Source organism: Lolium rigidum, chromosome 5 (assembly GCF_022539505.1).
Source record: "Lolium rigidum isolate FL_2022 chromosome 5, APGP_CSIRO_Lrig_0.1, whole genome shotgun sequence".
In the NCBI taxonomy this organism is placed as follows: Eukaryota; Viridiplantae; Streptophyta; class Magnoliopsida; order Poales; family Poaceae; genus Lolium; species Lolium rigidum.
Genome location: NC_061512.1, coordinates 177,401,015 through 177,422,120, shown reverse-complemented (window position 1 = coordinate 177,422,120; position 21,106 = coordinate 177,401,015).

The window sequence follows — 21,106 nt, the reverse complement described above, 5'->3', positions numbered from 1 at the left end:
AAGTGGCACTTTTTTATGGAGACACAAGGTGTACCATTCAATCAAAGAGAAAAAAACAAGATCTGTTTTTATCAACGTCATTCTTTCATGCATTTGATGATCAAATTTTGAATGAAATATCAAAATTTTGATAGATAAAACTAGAGTTTAGAGGATTTATTGTTTGCTATTATTTTTAAACTCAAAATGTAAACTGTAGAAATTGTGAAATGCAAACCAAGAAAGGCATGAGAAACAATGGTCTGAGGCAAGGAGGACGAGTGTGTCCATGATTTTGTCGACTTTCAATTTAGAGCTTGATACACACTAGGACAAGATGTAGTTGTTAAACAAGTAACAAATAGAATTTTCAAGGGCATGATACACATATCTACCTAGGTATGTCGATAGGATCCTCTTTAGTTCGAGTTTCTACTGGTACTCATGAAGAATCGCTCGGAGCTAGGTTGGTAGTGCTCCCACCTCCCCCATCCCCGATGGTCACCTCGACCATGGCACAGACGTGATGCCTCCCTCTCCGGGGCCGCCACCCAATCCTAGCCATGACTATTTCCAGCAGTACTCCGATGTGGGACCCCACTGGCCATGGTTCTCCAAGAGCTTCATATCCCCCCCCCCCCCACGAGTGTCTCTTTTTCTTCACCTCGTTTACTAGGTAGACATGGTAGCTCGCCATCCTGCGCCACTTTCAGTGCCATCAATGGAGCCTGCACTGTCCTACTCCGCCCGTCCCCATGGTGCGCCTAGATCCTCCCCTATGGTGAGGAGCATAGTGGTAGTGTCTCATGACGCTCGTCATGATGCATTAGGCTTCCAAGGAATGGGTGGAGGTGTAGGGAAGGCGTCCCTCCACCTTGCCATCTTTGGATGCCACCATCAATGTGTGAGACGACCGCCATCATGCTCCAAGGCAGCCGAGGCCTTTAAACATGACCTACATGCCCACTGCTACATGAGCTTTGACCCCAACCATCGTGTGAGCAAATGCAGTGTAACACCCCGGGATTCTTAGAACTCGAAATGGTAGATCTACAATTTGTGCATTCGTCTGAAATTGAGGGAGATTTTATTTTTCTTTTTTCTTTTGTTCAAAGCCCAAAGTGATTGAAATCACTAGGCATTATAGATGATTTAGCAGGAATATGTTTTGATTTTTAGGCAATCTTTGTTGATAGTATTGCTGAAAAGGGAAAATATGGAAAATAGAAACATAATGCAACATTTGAATTCAAAAAATGGAATTTGAATCTTACATTACAATTTGCATTCGAAGTGAACTCTATTTCAAACAAAATAAAATAGATAATTATCAATAAGGTAAATTCCACTTTATTGATAATATTGGACATTACATTGTTCATTACAAAAGTTGGAAGAACAAAAGGAAAAAAAAATACAAATAAATGAAACCTAAGATTACACCTAAACAAAGTCTTCATTCTTCATACCCGCACACACAGATTGAAAAAAGAGAGAGGGTTAAGGTTAAAATTAATGTTTGAGCTTAACATTTGCATTCCAGAAATTAATCAAGACAAGTCTGAAACTTGCTCAACAACAAGAAGTTATAGCAACATTTGGAACCAGACCACACTAGCCAAAGGGCGAGATGAGTGCAACATTAGGAAATAATTAAGGTCAAGGGAATAATCAAGACATACCAATCTCATTAATAAAAGAGCAAACATAGAAATGGAAAATGACCTTAACACTATCAATCCAAACTATTCTCAATAGCTACTAATAAATCCATAAACTTAACAGTATTATAAATAGCCAGTAATAATAAGTTGGCAGCTCAAACAAAATAACTAGGAAAAGATAAAGATGGAACCAGCCGAGCTGGTACTCAAGAGGGGGAGCACCTACTTGTGGTAACTTACCAAAGGGACCCATTTATAAGCAGCACATACATCAGATGCATGTGTGTAGTTGTAAAGAGAACAAGGAAAGTCAAAGTTATATAAAATGGTTACTTACAAATTTAGGATTATTGAGCAGCTAGAGGGAGTAGGATATCCACAAGACCTAAGTTGTTCAGAGCCAAAAGACCAGCGGTACTCTACATGCAACATGTTGATTCTTGGCGAAGGCAGAGCAATAGTATCATGGTGTTGGGATTGATCAAATGGATCAAGTCCTACTAAAGGGTAATCTAATATTCTATCAAACATCAATGGTAGTTTGTGCAATATTTTAGCATCATTTAAATCTCGGTGTAAGTCACAATAAAGGCATCACATAGAAGTAATATTATGCACTATCACTACAGGATCACTAGTAGCATCAAAGCAAACTAAGGTACTATAAGAACCATTCTCAACAACTACTAATAAATCAATTTTTCATCATATGGCTCTCGCGCTTGCAAATACTGGTAGCACGGTGGGCTAAGAATAATGCCCATGTGTGGATGCTTGGCCCGCAAATACTAACATCTACTAATAAATCCATTTTTTAGTACTTAGAAAATTACATTATTTGTATGGAACATGATATGGAAATTATGGATAATATGAAGCTAAATCTTCAGGTCTCAAGATTAGTTTCCGCAAGAGTTTGATTTTTTGTTTTAGTCAAGAGGAAGAAGAACATTACAAATTGTTGTCTGGTTGTGAATGGAGAGTTCTTCCTTTTAGATAGCTTTGTATCTCTATTCATTATGGTAAGTACCTGAATAAGTAACAAAGGTGATTGGGAAACGCCTTAAGAAAAACAAATCAGTTGGAAATGCAAGATCATGACCCACATCACATGAATTTATTTAATCAACCATGTGCTCACTAGTCTTTTGGTGTTCATGTTGTAGAAACTAAGGGGGCAAGGAAAAGCATGGGATACTACATATTTCTATTATTTTTCACAAAGGTGGAAGTATTGTGGCAGCTAACACAAGTGGTGTTGTGGTGGCTCCCTCAGTCTCGATTTTGTATTCATATATTTTGGCCGTATTGACAACACTAAGAGATCACACACGTGTCTTCATCACCATCAACAAAGACATCATCACATAGAAAATGACACACCCTCATTGTCATTGACATGTCGGCATCGAGGCCACCTATATGTGACTTTTTTTGTGTGGGGACACAGGCTTTTGCCCCATTCAAAGAGCAAACAAGGGCTAGTCATTTTTACAATTTTGTTCTTTCATGCATTTGATGATCGAATGTCAAACGAAAGATAAAAGATTCACAAAAAAATGGAGTTTAGAGGATTTATTGTTTATCATTATTTTTAACTCAAAATGTGGAACACTCAAAATTATGAAATGCAGACCAAAAAAGATGGAAGAGGCAATGGTGGGGAGCAAGGAGGAGACGATGATGTGAGGTAAGGAGGACGAGTGTGTCCATGAGTTTGTTGACTTGTCAATTTAGAGCTTGATACAAACTAGGATCAAATGTATTTGTTACAAGTAATTAACGAATGTATGTGTTATGAAGTGTTCAAGGACAAGATACACATATCTACTTAGGTCATACACAATAGTCCACATAAGCTATATGTAACAGTTACCATATGTATGATATTTGATGAGGTGGAGGGGGAAAGAAGAAGAGAAACTAATGAGGCCAATGTAAATTTATAGACATGCGATTGACGCGAAACTCATCTGTTCCATGAACTTTTCTTCCATTTTGTAGATGGTATCTTTACTTATTGCTTGTCGTGCTCCCATCACATAGTTTCCAAATTCAGGGCATGGTAACTATTATAGACAGCTGATTTGGACTATTGTGCATGCCGCAACTTTACTTTTCCCTCAACAGCGTGAGACACTCCCGTTGTTTCCGGTACTTCACTTAATATTTTCCATTTTTCTCAAATCATACATGTACAAAGCAATGAGCGAAGTCGGTTCTTCTGACGTGAGACACTCCCGTCGTGTATAGCTGAAGACTATTGTGTGCTCTGGCTTGTTGTAACATCCTGACTATCGAGCATATGCTCACCAGATCGCACGATAGTACATTGTGCCATAGTCCACCTCTCTAGTAAAAGAACATGAACCTTTGGGAAGAGATGGACATGTATTTTTTAGGCCATCTCGAGATGAAAGGCGGCCTTATCAAAGGTGTGTGTATCCAAAATCTTGTCTTTGCGCCATGATACGTCCAATTTGCATCACTATTTTATATCATAATTTGCTGTTATTCATTGATATATTTCATATTGGGACACAATACTTATGTTATTTCATCTATTTTGCATGTTTCATCATTATTGGAGGATCAAGCACCGGAGCCGAGATTCTGCTGGAAAAGCACCGTCGAACGCAATATTTCGGAAGATCAACTTTGGAAGGAAATTATACCAAAAATCCTATTTTTCAAGATGACGAAGGAAGCCAGAAGGAGGAGCTGAGAAGGCCCAAGGTGGGGCCAGACCACAGGCCGGCGCGGCCCATGGCCTGGCCGCACCACCATGTGGTGTGGGGGCCCCACAGCCCCTTTCGCCTCCTTTTCTTCGCGAAACCCTTCGTCCCGAAAACCTAAGCTCCAGAGGGTACCTCACGAAGAGTTACAGCCCGCCTCGCGGGGCGGAGAACACCGAGAGAGAAAAGAGCTCTCCGGCGGGCAGGAATCCGCCGGGAAATTCCGCTCCCGGGGGGGGGGAAATCGACGCCATCGTCACCGTCATCAAGCTGGACATCATCTCCATCACCATCATCATCATCTCCACCATCATCACCGCCGTCTCCACCGCAGCACCTCGTCACCGCCGTAGCAATTTGGGTTTGATCTTGATTGTTTGATAGGGGAAACTCTCCCGGTATCTATTTCTACTTGTTGTTGATGCTATTGGGTGAAACCATTGAACCAAGATTTATGTTCAGATTGTTATTCATTATCATATCACCTCTGATCATGTTCCATATGATGTCTCGTGAGTAGTTCGTTTAGTTCTTGAGGACATGGGGTGAAGTCTAAATGTTAGTAGTGAATTATGGTTGAGTAATATTCAATGTTATGATATTTAAGTTGTGGTGTCATTCTTCTAGTGGTGTCATGTGAACGTCGACTACATGACACTTCACCTTTATGGGCCTAGGGGAATGCATCTTGTACTCGTTTGCCGATTGCGGGGTTGCCGGAGTGACGTAAACCTAAACCCCGTTGGTATATCGATGCAGGAGGGATCGCAGGATCTCGCAGTTTAAGGCTGTGGTTAGATTTATCTTAATTACTTTCTTGTAGTTGCGGATGCTTGCAAGGGGTATAATCACAAGTATGTATTAGTCCTAGGAAGGGCGGTACATTAGCATAGGTTCACCCACACAACACTTATCATAACAATGAAGATTATTTAGCCGTATGTAGCGAAAGCACTAGACTAAAATCCCGTGTGTCCTCGAGAACGTTCGGTCATTATAAGTAAACAAACCGGCTTGTCCTTTGTGCTAAAAAGGATTGGGTCACTCGCTGCAATTGTTACTCTCGCATTTTACTTACTTGTACTTTATTCATCTGTTACATCAAAACCCCCTGAATACTTGTCTGTGAGCATTTACAGTGAATCCTTCATCGAAACCGCTTGTCAACACCTTCTGCTCCTCGTTGGGATCGACATTCTTACTTATCGAAAATACTACGATACACCCCCTATACTTGTGGGTCATCAAGACTATTTTCTGGCGCCGTTGCCGGGGAGTAAAGCGCTATTGGTAAGTGGAACTGGTAAGGAAAACCTTTACTGTTTGTGCTGATTTTATTTCTGCCTGCTGCTATAAGTCATTATGGAGAGATCATCTCTTCAATTTCTATTTGGGAAATCTACTACTACTGCAACGGTAGTGGATGAGGCGCCAGGTGAGGAAGTGATACCATATAAAATACCTATGAAAATTATTGAACGTGTTATGGATAATCGTATGAAGGGGATGGAACTGTCCACCCTGGAGATCATTTATTGTTCTTGCATGAATTATGCGGTTTATTCAAGTGTGCAGGTATTGCTATGGATGAAGTGAGGAAGAAACTATTCTCTATATCGCTGTCTGGTAAGGCGGCGCATTGGTATAAATTATTGGATAATGGGGATTCTCTTGAATGGAATGATATTGTGCCCCGGTTTTATTCTAAGTTCTATCCTCCAAGTGAAATTCACAAGGATCGGAATCGCATATATAATTTTTGGCCTCATGATGGAGAGAGTATTGCCCAAGCTTGGGGGAGATTGAAGTCTTTAATGCTCAAATGCCCCATTCATGAGCTTCCTGGTAATGTTATTATTGATAATTTCTATGCAAGACTTTCTTTTCAAGACAAGACCTTGCTGGATACTTCTTGTTCTGGATCATTTACACGCAACAAAGAAGAGTTTAAAAGGGACCTTCTTGATCGGATCCAAGAAAATACCGAAGGTTGGGAGAACGACAAGGATAGAGAATCGGGTATAATTTATGATTATAAATGCATTGAAGCTTTTATGGATACCGATAAATTTCGTAATATGAGTGCTACATATGGTCTTGATTCTCAAGTTGCTGCAAATCTTTATAAAGCTTTTGCCTCTCATTATGAATTGCCTAAGAAGAATTTTGATAAGTATCATGAACCGTATAAAGATAAAATTGATTCATCTATTAATAAATGCGTTGTAGTTGAAACCGCCGATCATGTTATTCCTGAAGCTTATATTGAAAAAACTCCTTTCCCTGCTAAAATGAAGGAGTACTCTGTTATAAATAGTGCGGTTCATAAAAGTGAAAAGAAACCTGTAGAACCTGATGAACAAATAAAAGTTGAACCTGCTCGTTGCAATAGTTAAAGATCTTGTGACTGAAAATGTGGAGGATGGTCATATTATTTTCTGTGAAGATGCTTCTAATATTGTTTCACATCCTAATAAACCCAAACAAGTTAGTGGTCCTATGCTATCTGTTAGAATTGGTGATCATTGCTATTATGGTTTATGTGATATTGGTGCAACTGTTAGTGCTATTCCTTATGAGCTTTACACGGAAATTATGCATGAAATTGATTCTTGTGAACTTGAAGATATTAATGTGGTTATTCAGCTGGCTAATAGAGAAACTATTTCTCCAATTGGTATTGTTCGACATGTGGAAGTTCTATGTGGTAAGATTAAATATCCTGCTGACTTTTTGGTACTTGGTTCTGCTGTTAGTGATTATTGTCCTATCATTTTTTGTAGACCTTTTCTAAATACTTGTGGAGCTATTATAGATTGCAAGAAAGAGAAAATTTTGACTAAATTTGTCTGGTGAATCTTATGAGTTTAACTTCTCTAAATTTACCAAAACTCCTTATAAAGCTGATTTGCCTAGTGATGATTTTAAAATGGAGCAAGTGTGCATCTATTGTTCTTGTTCCTAATAATCCTTTGCAACGAACATTTGGAGAATAGCGAGAGTGAAGTTTTTAGGAAAGAAAGAGATGAGCTTGAGGAAATTTTTCTTCGCCAACCTACTCTCAAGCATGATTTACCGGTGGAAGATTTGGGTACAACACCGCCACCAAAGGAAGATCTTGTTTTTGATTTAAAGCCTTTACCTGATAATCTTAAATATGCTCATATTGATGATAAGAAAATATATCCTGTTATTATTAGTTCTAAGCTTTCAGAGATTGAGGAAGAAAGGTTATTGGAAATATTGAAGAAACACCGAGGAGCTATTGGCTACACTCTTGATGATTTGAAGGGGATTTCTCCTTCTATTTACCAACATGCTATTAATATGGAAGATGATGCAAAGCCTGTTGTTGAACATCAGGCGTCGTCTAATTCCGAAGATGAAGGAGGTGGTAAGGAATGAGGTATTAAAACTTCTTGAAGCTCGGTATTATATATCCTATTGCTGATAGTAGATGGGTTAGTCCCGTGCATTGCGTTCCCAAGAAAGGAGGAATGACTCGTTGTGCCTAATGATAATGATGAGCTCATCCCTCAAAGAGTAGTTGTAGGGTATAGAATGTGCATTGATTTTCGAAAAGTTAATAAAGTTACTAAGAAAGATCATTACCCTTTACCATTTATTGATCAAATGCTAGAAAGATTGTCTAAAAATACTCATTTTTGCTTTCTTGATGGTTATTCTGGGTTTTCACAAATTTCTGTTAAAACTAAAGATCAAGAGAAAACCACTTTTACTTGTCCCTATGGAACTTATGCTTATAGGCGTATGCCTTTTGGTTTATGTAATGCTCCTGCTACTTTTCAAAGATGCATGTCTGCTACTTTTCATGGCTTTTGCGAGAGTATTGTGGAAGTATTCATGGATGATTTTTTCGTCTATGGGAATTCTTTTGATAGTTGCTTGCGAAACCTTGATAAAGTTTTGCAGAGATGTGAAGAAACTAACCTTGTTCTTAATTGGGAGAAATGCCACTTTATGGTTAATGAAGGAATTGTATTGGGACATAAAATTTCCGAGAGAGGTATTGAAGTTGATAGAGCTAAAGTTGAAGCAATTGAGAAGATGCCCTATCCGAGGGATGTTAAATGTATTCGTAGTGTTCTTGGTCATGCTGGGTTTTATAGGAGATTTATTAAAGATTTCTCCAAGATTTCAAAGCCTCTTACTAATCTTCTTCAAAAAGACGTACCTTTTATTTTTGATGATGATTGTAAGGAAGCTTTTGAAACTCTAAAGAAAGCCTTAACAATCGCTCTCCGTAGTCGAACCTCCTGATTGGAATTTGCCTTTTGAAATTATGTGTGATGCTAGTGATTTTGCTGTAGGCGCCGTTCTTGGACAAGCGAGTAGATAAAAAACCGAATGTTATTCATTATGCTAGTAAAACTCTTGATGCTGCTCAAAGAAATTATGCTACAACTGAAAAAGAATTATTAGCTGTAGTCGTTGCTTGTGATAAATTTAGATCTTATATTGTTGATTAAAAAGTTACGATTCATACCGATCATGCTCGCAATTAGATACCTTATGACAAAGAAAGATGCTAAGCCGAGGCTTATTAGATGGGTACTTCTTTTGCAAGAATTTGATTTACATATTGTAGATAGGAAAGGTGCTGATAATCCTCGTTGCCGATAATTTGTCTAGATTGGAAAATATTGCTTATGATCCTATTCCTCGTTAATGATAGTTTTCCAAATGAACAATTGGCTGTAATAAAGGTGAGCTCGCGAGACGAGTCCTTGGTATGTTGATTATGCTAACTTTATTGTTTCCAAGTACTTGCCTCCAACCTTTTCAGCTCAGCAAAGGAGGAAATTCTTTTATAACTTGAGGCATTATTTCTGGGATGACCCACACTTATATAAAGGAGTGGATGGTATTCTGCGAAGGTGTGTTCCCGAATATGAACAACAAGAGATATTGAGTAAATGTCATGGTAGTGCTTATGGAGGACATCACGACGGAGAAAGAACTGCGCAAAAGGTTCTACAATCAGGTTTTTATTGGCCAACTCTCTTCAAGGATGCGAGAAAGTTTATTTTATCTTGTGATGAATGCCAAAGGGTTGGTAATATCTCCAGACGTAATGAAATGCCTATGAATTATACTCTTGTTATTGAACCATTTGATTGTTGGGGATTTGACTTCATGGGACCTTTTCCGTCTTCGAAGGTAACACTCATATACTTGTTGCTGTTGATTATGTTACTAAATGGGTGGAAGCCATACCTACAAAAAGTGCTGATGGTGAGACCTCTTTAAGAATGCTTTTAGAAATTATTTTTCCTAGATTTGGAGTGCCTAGATATATTATGACTGATGGAGGTTCTCATTTTATTCATGGTGGTTTTAGAAAAACTCTTGCTAGATATGGTATTAATCATAGAATTGCTTCCGCTTATCATCCTCAAACTAGTGGGCAAGTAGAATTATCAAATAGAGAGATTAAATCTATCTTGCAAAAGACCGTTAATAAAACTAGAAAGAATTGGGCTAGTAAATTGAAGGATGCACTATGGGCTTATAGAACCGCTTATAAAAATCCCATGGGAATGTCACCTTATAAAATGGTTTATGGGAAAGCTTGTCATTTACCTTTAGAACTAGAGCACAAAGCTTATTGGGCGATTAGAGAATTAAATAAAGATCCTAAACTTGCCGGTGATAAGAGGTTGTTGCAATTAAGTTCTCTAGATGAATGGAGAAGTGAAGCTTATGAAAATGCTAAACTCTTTAAAGAGAAAGTTAAAAAATGGCATGATAGGAGGATTATCAAAAGAGAATTTAATATTGGGGATAAAGTCCTATTGTATCGGTCTCGTCTCAGATTCTTTGCAGGGAAATTACTCTCGAAATGGGAAGGACCATACGTTGTTGAGGAGGTGTATCGTTCAGGAGCAATTAAAATTAGCTCTCTCCAAGGCAATGCTACGCAAGTGGTGAATGGACAAAGACTCAAGCATTATATCTCGGGTGATTCTTATAATGTTGATGTTGATATTATTCAAGTGGAAACACCGGAGGCTTTCATTAAAGGACAAATTGACGATCCGCCGAACTCGACTTTGAATAGGTAACAAGACTGGTAATGAAAAGTTCGCAATTTACTTTCCGAACTATATTTTTGCTGTTTTTGGAAAATATGAAAAATTACGAGATCGAAACGGAGTGGAAAAGACGCACGAGGGGGTGCCACCATAGGCCGGCGCGGCCTGGCTCGGGCCCGCGCCGCCCTATGGTCTGGCCGCCTCGTCGCCCCTTTCCGACTCTAGTTCGATCTGGTACTTTCCTTTTGTCGTGAAAATTTTTGCTATATAATCCCCCGGACCCCTGGAGGTCCGTATATCGTTTTCTCGACGTGTTTTGTTTCGAGCTATTTCTGCCAGGATCTGTTTTCAGTTTAGAAGCACCATGGTCTCCAAGAACAAGGGCAAGGAGCTTTCGGATGAAGATAATCAAGATCGTGAGTGGAAAGAGGAGGACAAGAGCGTCAAGGAAGAGGATGAAGAAGAGGTGGAGGAAGACTCGCGCGCACACCCGCGTGCTACCATCGCAAGCATCAAGGTGGTGGACAACCCTTTTAGTGCAAACAAAAGCGCAAGAATTCGCACCGGAGGATGGGTTCCACGTCATTACCTAGCTCCGAAGACATCTTTATCAGGCACTCACCATCCCTTCCGCAATCTAATTTTCAATAATCAAATTGAAAGGATTCCCTAGGCAGCATTGCCTAGCAATTGGGATATAGATCGTTCTAACACTGCAGGAAGGACGAAGCCTGAGGGGGAAGAGTGGGGAAATAACTCCAAGAATTGGGACTCGCCGTCGGACATACTTCTTAATCGTGTTGAGCACAATTCGGAGATGATTCCCAACCTCACGTACAAGATTGATGAGCTTCAGGAGCTTGTTGAGAAGCTTGTCAGGAATTTATCACCACCATCACCGAAGGAGTAATTCATCATCGGTATTGGCATCCCCTTGGTTTGTTCCAAGCTTGGGGGAGTGCCGCGGTATCACATTATCACTATCTTTTACTTTTTACTGTCAAGTAGTGTCATATCATGAGTAGGGAAGTTATCATATAAGATGGGTTGCAGTTTGGAAGTATCTCTCCTTTAGTTGGGTATCTATGTATCCCTTGGTGTGAGTTATCGTTATGGAATATTAATGAGAAGTCTTATCATTTACATATTGTACATCTTATTTTAGTTTGCAATCTCTATTATATGATTTACCTTGTTGTTAGTATTGGTATCACTTTGGGAGCATTGAATAAATCTATTTGGTTTTGGCAAACTTAGCATTGGTCAATAGCAACAACACTTTGAGGTTTAAGTAGAAAAGAGAAATACATGTAGTTATTTCATTGTCTTTCTTTCTTGTTAGCTCATAGCTTATTATTCCGAAGTTAAAATTGTTTGTGCTTACAAGGAAGATGCATGATTGTTTCTATCACATGTATATTTGTTTGTTTCCTTCAACTCTTATGCTTGCTAATTAGCCTTGCTAGCCAAAGACTTGTACTGAGAGGGAATACTTCTCGTGCATCCAAACCTTAGCCAAACCTATGTCATTTGTGTCCACCATACCTACCTACTACATGGTATTTTCTGCCATTCCAAGTAAATACTTCGTGTGCTACCTTTAAACAATTCAAAACTTAGTATCTCTTATTTGTGTCAATGTTTTATAGCTCATGAGGAAGTATGTGGTGTTTTATCTTTCAATCTTGTTGGGCAACTTTCACCAATGGACTAGTGGCTTCATCCGCTTATCCAATAATTTTGCAAAAAGAGCTGGCAATGGGATTCCCGATCCCGAATTAATTAAACTAAATAGACACTCCTCCATGGTATGTGATTGATGGATGGCACCCGAAGGATTCGGTTAGCCATGGCTTGTGTAAGCAAAGGTTGGGGGGAGTGTCATCATCATAATAAAACTAAAATAAAAAGGCACTCCTTCATGGTATGAGATTATTGGCAGGCACCCGAGGATTCGGTTAGCCATGGTTTGTGAAAGAAAGGTTGGAAGGAGTGCCACATAAAATGAAAATAATATGGGAGCCGCTCTTTGAAGGTTGTCTGGCAAGGGGGTTAGAGTACCCGCTACCAGTCGTTGACAACAACAAACACCTCTCAAAATGTTACTTTTATTCTCTTTATATGATTTCAAAACTGAAAAGCTCTAGCACATGATTTAATCCCTGCTTCCCTCTGCGAAGGGCCTGTCTTTTACTTTATGTTGAGTCAGTAAACCTATTTCCCTCCATCTCAAGCAAGCATTTGAGTAGTTGTGATCAAACCATTATATTGTGATTTGCTTCATCATGTCTTTTATTCTTCCTTGTTTAGTACAAGTTTTATCTGAATGAATATAGCTTTGCAAGTTATCAATGATCATGAGGAGACTATTATGATTAAGTATGCAAGTTGTGCAGTATAAACTTTAACATGAGAGCGCTGCTCAATAGATAAATATAACCTGTTAATTGTTCTCTGACCAAGAACGAAGTTTGCCATCACCAACTATGATTTCTTATGCACCTTTATTTGTGATTACCTTATACTTGTTTCAAGTTGAATTATATGAGGAAGTTGTTTACTAGAATGTCTTGTGTGAATGAATATGATGCTTCTTGTCCGTATTTTATTTATCGACTCTTCACTCCATAAACATGTGGTCCCGTTTATCGAGTTCGGTTTCGCTTGGGGACAAGCGAAGTCTAAGCTTGGGGGAGTTGATACGTCCAATTTGCATCACTATTTTATATCATAATTTGCTGTTATTCATTGATATATTTCATATTGGGACACAATACTTATGTTATTTCATCTATTTTGCATGTTTCATCATTATTGGAGGATCAAGCACCGGAGCCGGGATTCTGCTGGAAAAAGCACCGTCGAACGCAATATTTCGGAAGATCAACTCGTGGAAGGAAATTATACCAAAAATCCTATTTTTCAAGATGACGAAGGAAGCCGGAAGGAGGAGCCGAGAAGGCCCAAGGTGGGGCCAGACCATAGGCCGGCGCGGCCCATGGCCTGGCCGCGCCACCATGTGGTGTGGGGGCCCCACAGCCCCTTTCGCCTCCTTTTCTTCGCGAAACCCTTCGTCCCGAAAACCTAAGCTCCAGAGGGTACCTCACGAAGAGTTACAGCCGCCTCTGCGGGGCGGAGAACACCAGAGAGAAAAGAGCTCTCCGGCGGGCAGGAATCCGCCGGGGAATTCCCTCCCGGAGGGGGAAATCGACGCCATCGTCACCGTCATCGAGCTGGACATCATCTCCATCACCATCATCATCATCTCCACCATCATCACCGCCGTCTCCACCGCAGCACATCGTCACCGCCGTAGCAATTTGGGTTTGATCTTGATTGTTTGATAGGGGAAACTCTCCCGGATCTATTTCTACTTGTTGTTGATGCTATTGGGTGAAACCATTGAACCAAGATTTATGTTCAGATTGTTATTCATTATCATATCACCTCTGATCATGTTCCATATGATGTCTCGTGAGTAGTTCGTTTAGTTCTTGAGGACATGGGGTGAAGTCTAAATGTTAGTAGTGAATTATGGTTGATTAATATTCAATGTTATGATATTTAAGTTGTGGTGTCATTCTTCTAGTGGTGTCATGTGAACGTCGACTACATGACACTTCACCTTTATGGGCCTAGGGGAATGCATATTGTACTCATTTGCCGATTGCGGGGTTGCCGGAGTGACAGAAACCTAAACCCCCGTTGGTATATCGATGCAGGAGGGATCGCAGGATCTCAGAGTTTAAGGCTGTGGTTAGATTTATCTTAATTACTTTCTTGTAGTTGCGGATGCTTGGAAGGGGTATAATCACAAGTATGTATTAGTCCTAGGAAGGGCGGTACATTAGCATAGGTTCACCCACACAACACTTATCATAACAATGAAGATTATTTAGCCGTATGTAGCGAAAGCACTAGACTAAAATCCCGTGTGTCCTCGAGAACGTTCGGTCATTATAAGTAAACAAACCAGCTTGTCCTTTGTGCTAAAAAGGATTGGGCCACTCGCTGCAATTGTTACTCTCGCATTTTACTTACTTGTACTTTATTCATCTGTTACATCAAAACCCCCTGAATACTTGTCTGTGAGCATTTACAGTGAATCCTTCATCGAAACTGCTTGTCAACACCTTCTGCTCCTCGTTGGGATCGACATTCTTACTTATCGAAAATACTACGATACACCCCCTATACTTGTGGGTCATCACGCCACTTGGGTCCAGTGGGTGTCTCCCAACTAAGCACTTTTCCCAACGAGAAGAGAAGTGGGACTGCGGATGTGAGAAAAGACATGAGAGAGGTGGGAGAATGCAGGTTTAGCTTTTTTATATATAGAAACGAAATTTTAAAATGAATACATTTAGAATGGTTCGTTCAAATTATGGACCTTTTCACCTTGCATTCCTTGCATTAAAATATTCAAAATTAGATCATGTGTTGATAGGTTTTGACAAGCTATTTTCATGATTAGCAAAATAGTATACTTGTACTTCTAGTACTTCGGTTTTTACTGTACATGTACTTTATTTTTTGGGCTTTCTATTTTCGTGCCCTCGGGTCCTTAGTTGTACTCACTTTTCTCCAGCTCCTTAGTTTTTCCCAAGCCCTTGTCTGAAACCCGCAGAAGGAGCTCGGACGGAAGGATTCCCGTTTAGTTGACCGTTCCGTGCTGACATGTGGAGCCACATCGTGTGGGGCCGCGTCGCGTGGGGCTGGTAGAAATGGACCGTGTGGGACAGGACAAGACAACATTTGGTTGTACGTGAGCAGGAGCTGGATTCTGTCTCTCTCGGCCCAAATTGGCATCCCTTTTTAACAGCACCCTTTTCCCCTCTCTCTCTCTCTTTTCACCAAATTAGTATCAAATCTAGAGAAGCTTCTATTTCTATCTTTTTCTTCAATGATTGTTGCCTTCTGGCCTTGTTTTTTGCCCAATACGGTAACAAATCTAGTAGCAAATCTAGAAGCTACTATATGATAAATTCACAGCAGCGTAATAAATCACAATAAATCAAGAAAACTAAGTATAATAACATAAACTGGATACAGCAGCCAAAAGCAGCCAATAACGATGTTAATGTTCACGACAAACTAAGCTGAAAATAATACAAGACGCAATGTATGGCCAACATGAAGACTAGGATACCCCAGGATGAATGAATCTGTTCTTCATTCAACATATATTTCTTCGTCGCTCCATTCATGTATCTGAAGAAAATATTCATTAAACTCTTGCCGTCTGTAGTGTGCAGCCAATACATCCTCCAAACGGTATGGCCTTTGTTCATTTCTCCGACCGTAGTTTGCTAATCTATCCACATGTAGTGGCCACTCATCCCAGGCTTTTATATCATCAAAGTATTCTCTAATATAACCCAAATCTGTGTAGTAGATGCAGCCAGGTCGAAGTATCGGGTGCACTCTGGTGTCGACGGAGATACACCGGAGATAGTGGACGAAGAAGGCACGACTGCCAATGTCACTGACGCCATGAAGAGAGCGGCTCGCAATGTCCACACGGTACACCAATGGTGCTTGACCTTCCTCCAAATACATGTTGTCCAACAACACAAGCAGCAGATCATCATCCGACTTCACAAGGTAGAACTTGTCATTTCCAAGTTCTGGAAATGAAAATAGTGCCTCCATTTTGACAGTGCTCGCGCGCTGCTCCAACTAGACATTGTTGGTGCACACTAATCTTCTGGACTCAAAATTGTCCACAACTATTGCATACAGTTCACCATTGAATGCGGTAATGCAACGCAGACCATGGTGCTCGATCGAAAATCTTCCTTCTCCCCAATCTTCATCTATACCCTTAGTTGGAGTGCTCTTATCGACCCAAGCAATTTCCTCCGGGTAATGTATGGAAATGAAGACCATAGTCGGCGACTTCATTACAACGACTGACTCCACAAAAACAGATGGCATCTGCGCCTCAAACATAGTGTTCAATGTCTTTGTGAGTGGGTTCAGAAGCCGTATCTTGTGCGGCTGGTTCTTCCGGGCAATCAAGATTACGCCACGGCAAAAGCCGACGAAGTAGTATCTAAAAGATATTGATGAAGATAACATTCAGCACTAAGATGTTTACGATTGAAAATAAAAATAGATTAACTCGATCTATAGATCTGGAGGAATTTGAACCTTGCATGAACTTCCGTTATATCGATGGTGATGTAGCGGGATGTAAGGAGGTGGAGGAAGGTGAACTCAGCGGCGCGTGGAAGGGCGTGTTCTACCATGATCCATTCGTGCAGGTGCACGTCGGGCTCAGGTATACCTGAGCGCCAATTTGACAAACTTGCCACGTACTCCTCTTTCGCCAGGTTACGTGTCGGGCTCAGGTAAACCTGAGCGCTAATTTGCACAAACTTGCCTCAAAGCAGAGTAGGTGTCCACGTACTCCTCTCTTGCCAGTAAGCAGTCGCCGATCTTGTGAAGTGGTCCGTAAGCCGTGAGAAAGGCCCAGTTCACGGAGGCGCCGCGCTTGGATGCGCCGCCCTCGGAAGCGAGGGGCTCGGCGACGACGGCCTAGGATGCGACGGGCTTGGCGGCGACGGGCTCGGATGCGACAGGCTCGACGACGATGGGCTCGGAGGCGACGGGCTCGGGGGCGACGGCCGCTGACGCATTCTTCTTCTCCATCGCCGGCAGGGGAGCACGCGTAGGGCGGTTGGGGTTTTTTCCTTCGATTTGGAGAAGTTGTTGATGGGACGTGAGAGGCGTGGTTGCGTGCGCGAGGGAGAGAGAGGGGGGCTCTGTACAGGCACGTGACGGTTGGTCTCGACAGTTTCTCAAAAAAACTAGATGTTTGGTCTCAACACGCGCACCGCCTAACCGATGTGCGCCGCGACACGCGTCCGTGGTTACGTGTCCTCAGTTCTACCCATTACTTTTGACGCAAAAAATGATAAACCATCACCGATTTCTTGTAGCCATTACTTTTCACGCAAAAAATGATAAACCATCACCAATTTATTATAGGCATTACTTTTCACGCAAAAAATGATAAACCATCACCGATTTATTGTAGCCATTAATTTTCACGCAAAAATGATAAACCGTCACCAATTTGTTGTAGGCATTACTTTTCACGCAAAAAATGATAAATCATCACCGATTTCTTGTAGCCATTACTTTTCACGCAAAAAATGATAAACCATCACCAATTTCTTGTAGCCATTACTTTCCACGCTAAAAATGATAAACGAAACAATCTATCTATCTCTGTATTTGAAGTTTGGGAGGGTTCACCGTCTACTTATGTCAACTTTCGAGGTTTTGACCTGAAAATCAACTAGGTATTATAAAGGGAAATAAAAGTTCAAAAAAATGTAAAAACGAAACAATCTACCTATCTTTGTATAGAAGATCATCTGTATGAAATTTAAGGTCATTTAGAGAAGGTGGAAAAAACCTAACTTGTTACAAAAGCTGGTTTCAGTGAGACCAAACGGCATGCGCTTAAGCAAAGTAAGGAAAAAAAAATAGCGCGCTATAACAAAATAGCGTGGGTCTAAAAATATGCTATTAGCATGTTATAGCGTGCTATTAACGCGAATAGCGCGCTATGGCGCTGAAATAGCGTAGCGTCGGCTCTCCAGATATGTTATAGCGTGCTATTAGCGTTGGAATAGCGCGCTATTTTTTTCCATGAAGCAAAGTGATTTTTTCGAACATCTCCAAATGACCCCAAATTTGTCATACATGATGCCATACGTGTAACAACAATGAATATCTAAAAATTGTCAAAAACTTTTGCCGAACCGTATAGCTCTATCAAAAAGAACCTCACCATGGTGCCAGTAAAATTTTTAGTTACAAACTTTCGTATTTTACCTAACCTTCAACAGGAAACTTGTTTCAAATTCATTTTGGCGTACAAGAAATAAATCCCACCTTGATTCGAGCACCACAGCCTCCAAACGATGCCGATGCCGATATCGGCATGGTCAGAACGGCTATGCGCGCTGCCACTGCTAGGTCACCATCGGGATGCACCCTCAATCCTGTCCCCTCATTCGATCACTGACACACCAGAAATACCGTCGGGGCCAATGCCGAACGTACATGCTGATGCCAATGCCGAACATGAACGCCGTTGTGGGCACGGCCACACCGCCCCGCTATGCTGGACGCCACACACCACCGCGAGGTATTTCGCTTCGCCACCACACTCCCCTAGCACCCACCTATACACGTCAGAAAGGAGAGACACTAGTTATCTCTACATTGCTCGCGTTCGTGTCCGACACCGTCAGTCAAAGTGTTGAGGTACTCGTTGATGTCCTCGACCATTTCTTATCTTCTTTGCATGGTTAAACGCGTCTAGTTCATATCTATCTAATGCGTCTGGTCTCGCCTCATGCAGTTCTTTGTGGACGTCGATCTCATCTTGGCACCCCGCAGGCCACCTCCTTCGTGCCATCGTTGTAGAGCTCCGTTTAAAAATCTAATACTACCAGTGTATTGCCCTTGTGTCAGCGTCATGGTCCCATTTGTCATTCGATATACCGAAACCCCACTCGTCCGCGTTTTGGTCAGGGATACGGCGATGCTTACGGTCAAACAAAGATGGATGGTCTGACGTGTCTTCGCGGGCTCTACGTGGCCTCACTAGTCAGTAGATAACGGTCAAAGTTGTTGACCCGTCGGGCTAACGGCCGTTCCAGCACTTGTGAGGGTTTCAGACAAAGACTTAGGCAAAACTGAGGAAAAACTAAGCGGCTGGGGAAAACTGAGCACAACTAAGGACCCGAGTGCACGGAAATAGAAAACCCTTATTTTTTCATATAATTATACTTTTTAGTATAGTTCTACTTTATAGGAATTTCGGTGTTTAGTGTAACTTGTACTTCAGTTTTTTCTATACTTGTATTTATACTTTGATTTATAGAATACCTGGCATTATTTCTTTTTTTAGTAAACTTGTACTTTTGGTTTTGGTTTTGTATTTATACTTTGATTTGAAGAATACTTTGTGTTATTTCGGTTTTTTGTATACTTGTACTTCATAGGATAAATATTCGTATACCTCTATATAGTGTGTACTTTGAAAAGATTAAAAAAAAGCAGGAAACAACTAAAAATGGCCTTTCCTAGGCGTGACCCTGCGCGTGTGACACATGTCCGCACGTGCGTGTTTAGGCAAGAAAATATTCTCAAGGCAGCCTCCTTGTACCAAAGTTTCTAAGGGCAACTTTAACGGGGCAACACATTACAGACATTCAAAATGGCCGCGGCGTCTGTTTGCGTTGTACCGTGGACATGGAAATGGTCGTTTTTTTTACTGCGTGTTCGTGTGCGCTAGGGGGTGCACCCAGCGGGCCGACGCATATTGCTTTTCCAACATTTTTTTCGTAGCTCAAATCCAAGAAATGTACATACGAAAAATAAGAAGGAAGAACAAGTTCCTAGACTAGTTGTCGCCCCTCGGGGCGGTTGACGGCTCGGCACCGTCGTTGCATCCCTCCCTCCTCCTCAACTTCTCCGCCGCCCGCCGCTCCGTCTGCCATGCGGCCGCCAGAGCTCGGTGGGCCGTCGCGTCCTCTAGCGGCGGCTACCGCAACGCCTCGTTGGCGACATCCTCGGCCTTTTTTATCGTCTCGAAGGACACGACTAAAACCCTCTTTTCCATCGCCTTCTCCTCCGGGTCAGGCCCGTCATAGTCTCACCCGAACTTGGAGTCATCGGAGGCGTCCTTTGCGGTGTTCCTGCTCCGCGTCGAACGCTGCACGGGCCGCTCGCTCCTCCTCTGGTTCCTGCTCCGCGTCAGCCATGAACTTCGCGTCCATGGTCGCATCGATGATGTTGTCCGCGCTATCTTCATTCTCCTTGTCGGAGCTGTCGACCAGGAAAGGTGGAGTCGGAGGTGGAGGCGCAGTAGCCTAGCCGCGTCCGGCGCTGCTCATGGCAAAGGTGGAGGACAGGCGCGAGGCAGCACTACGCTGGAGGTTGTGCGGCGGCTAGGGTTTGTGTGGGAGGAGATAAGGCAACCGAGGGGCGCGGCATGCGTGGCAGCGCCATTAACTTCGTTGGCAGAGGTGGGAGACGGCCACTCGGCAGGCAAGGCATTGCCATTAACGTGGCGCAGACTGTCGAAACGACGCCTCATTGCCAATATTAGCGCCACTGAGAAGACGCATCGAGCCAGGATCGCTGCTAGGCGGGCTCGATGAAACGTCTGTCCAGACGCGAGGGGTTGCACAGCGCAACCGTGCAGCGTCCGTAGAGACGCATCTGAGGCGCATATTTGGGTCGTGGTTGCGTCTCCACGGACGACCCGATATCTATGCATCCGGCAGATGGACCTGTTTTCAGATGCATTTTTCGAGCGCGTGAATGCAAATGGTTCCTTCGCGTCTATTTAACTCGCCTCGTTGGAGAAGCAAAACAAAAGGAACTTGTCCAGGCGCTCCTTTTTTTTTAGCAGGTCCATGCGCTCCTAAACTACACAATCCTGAAAAGCAATCTAGTATAAGCCCAACTGGGCCTGTTTCTAGGTTCTACTTTGTACAGACCTTCACTATGCCAGCGCGGTATGAATGGCCCAAAACTCTATCCTGAAGGCAAAAAAGAGGACCCATCATCACCCTAAATGGGAAACAAGAGGGCCCATTAGTTGCGATGCCATGTAGGCTAAGATTGGCCGAGCTGAAAATTC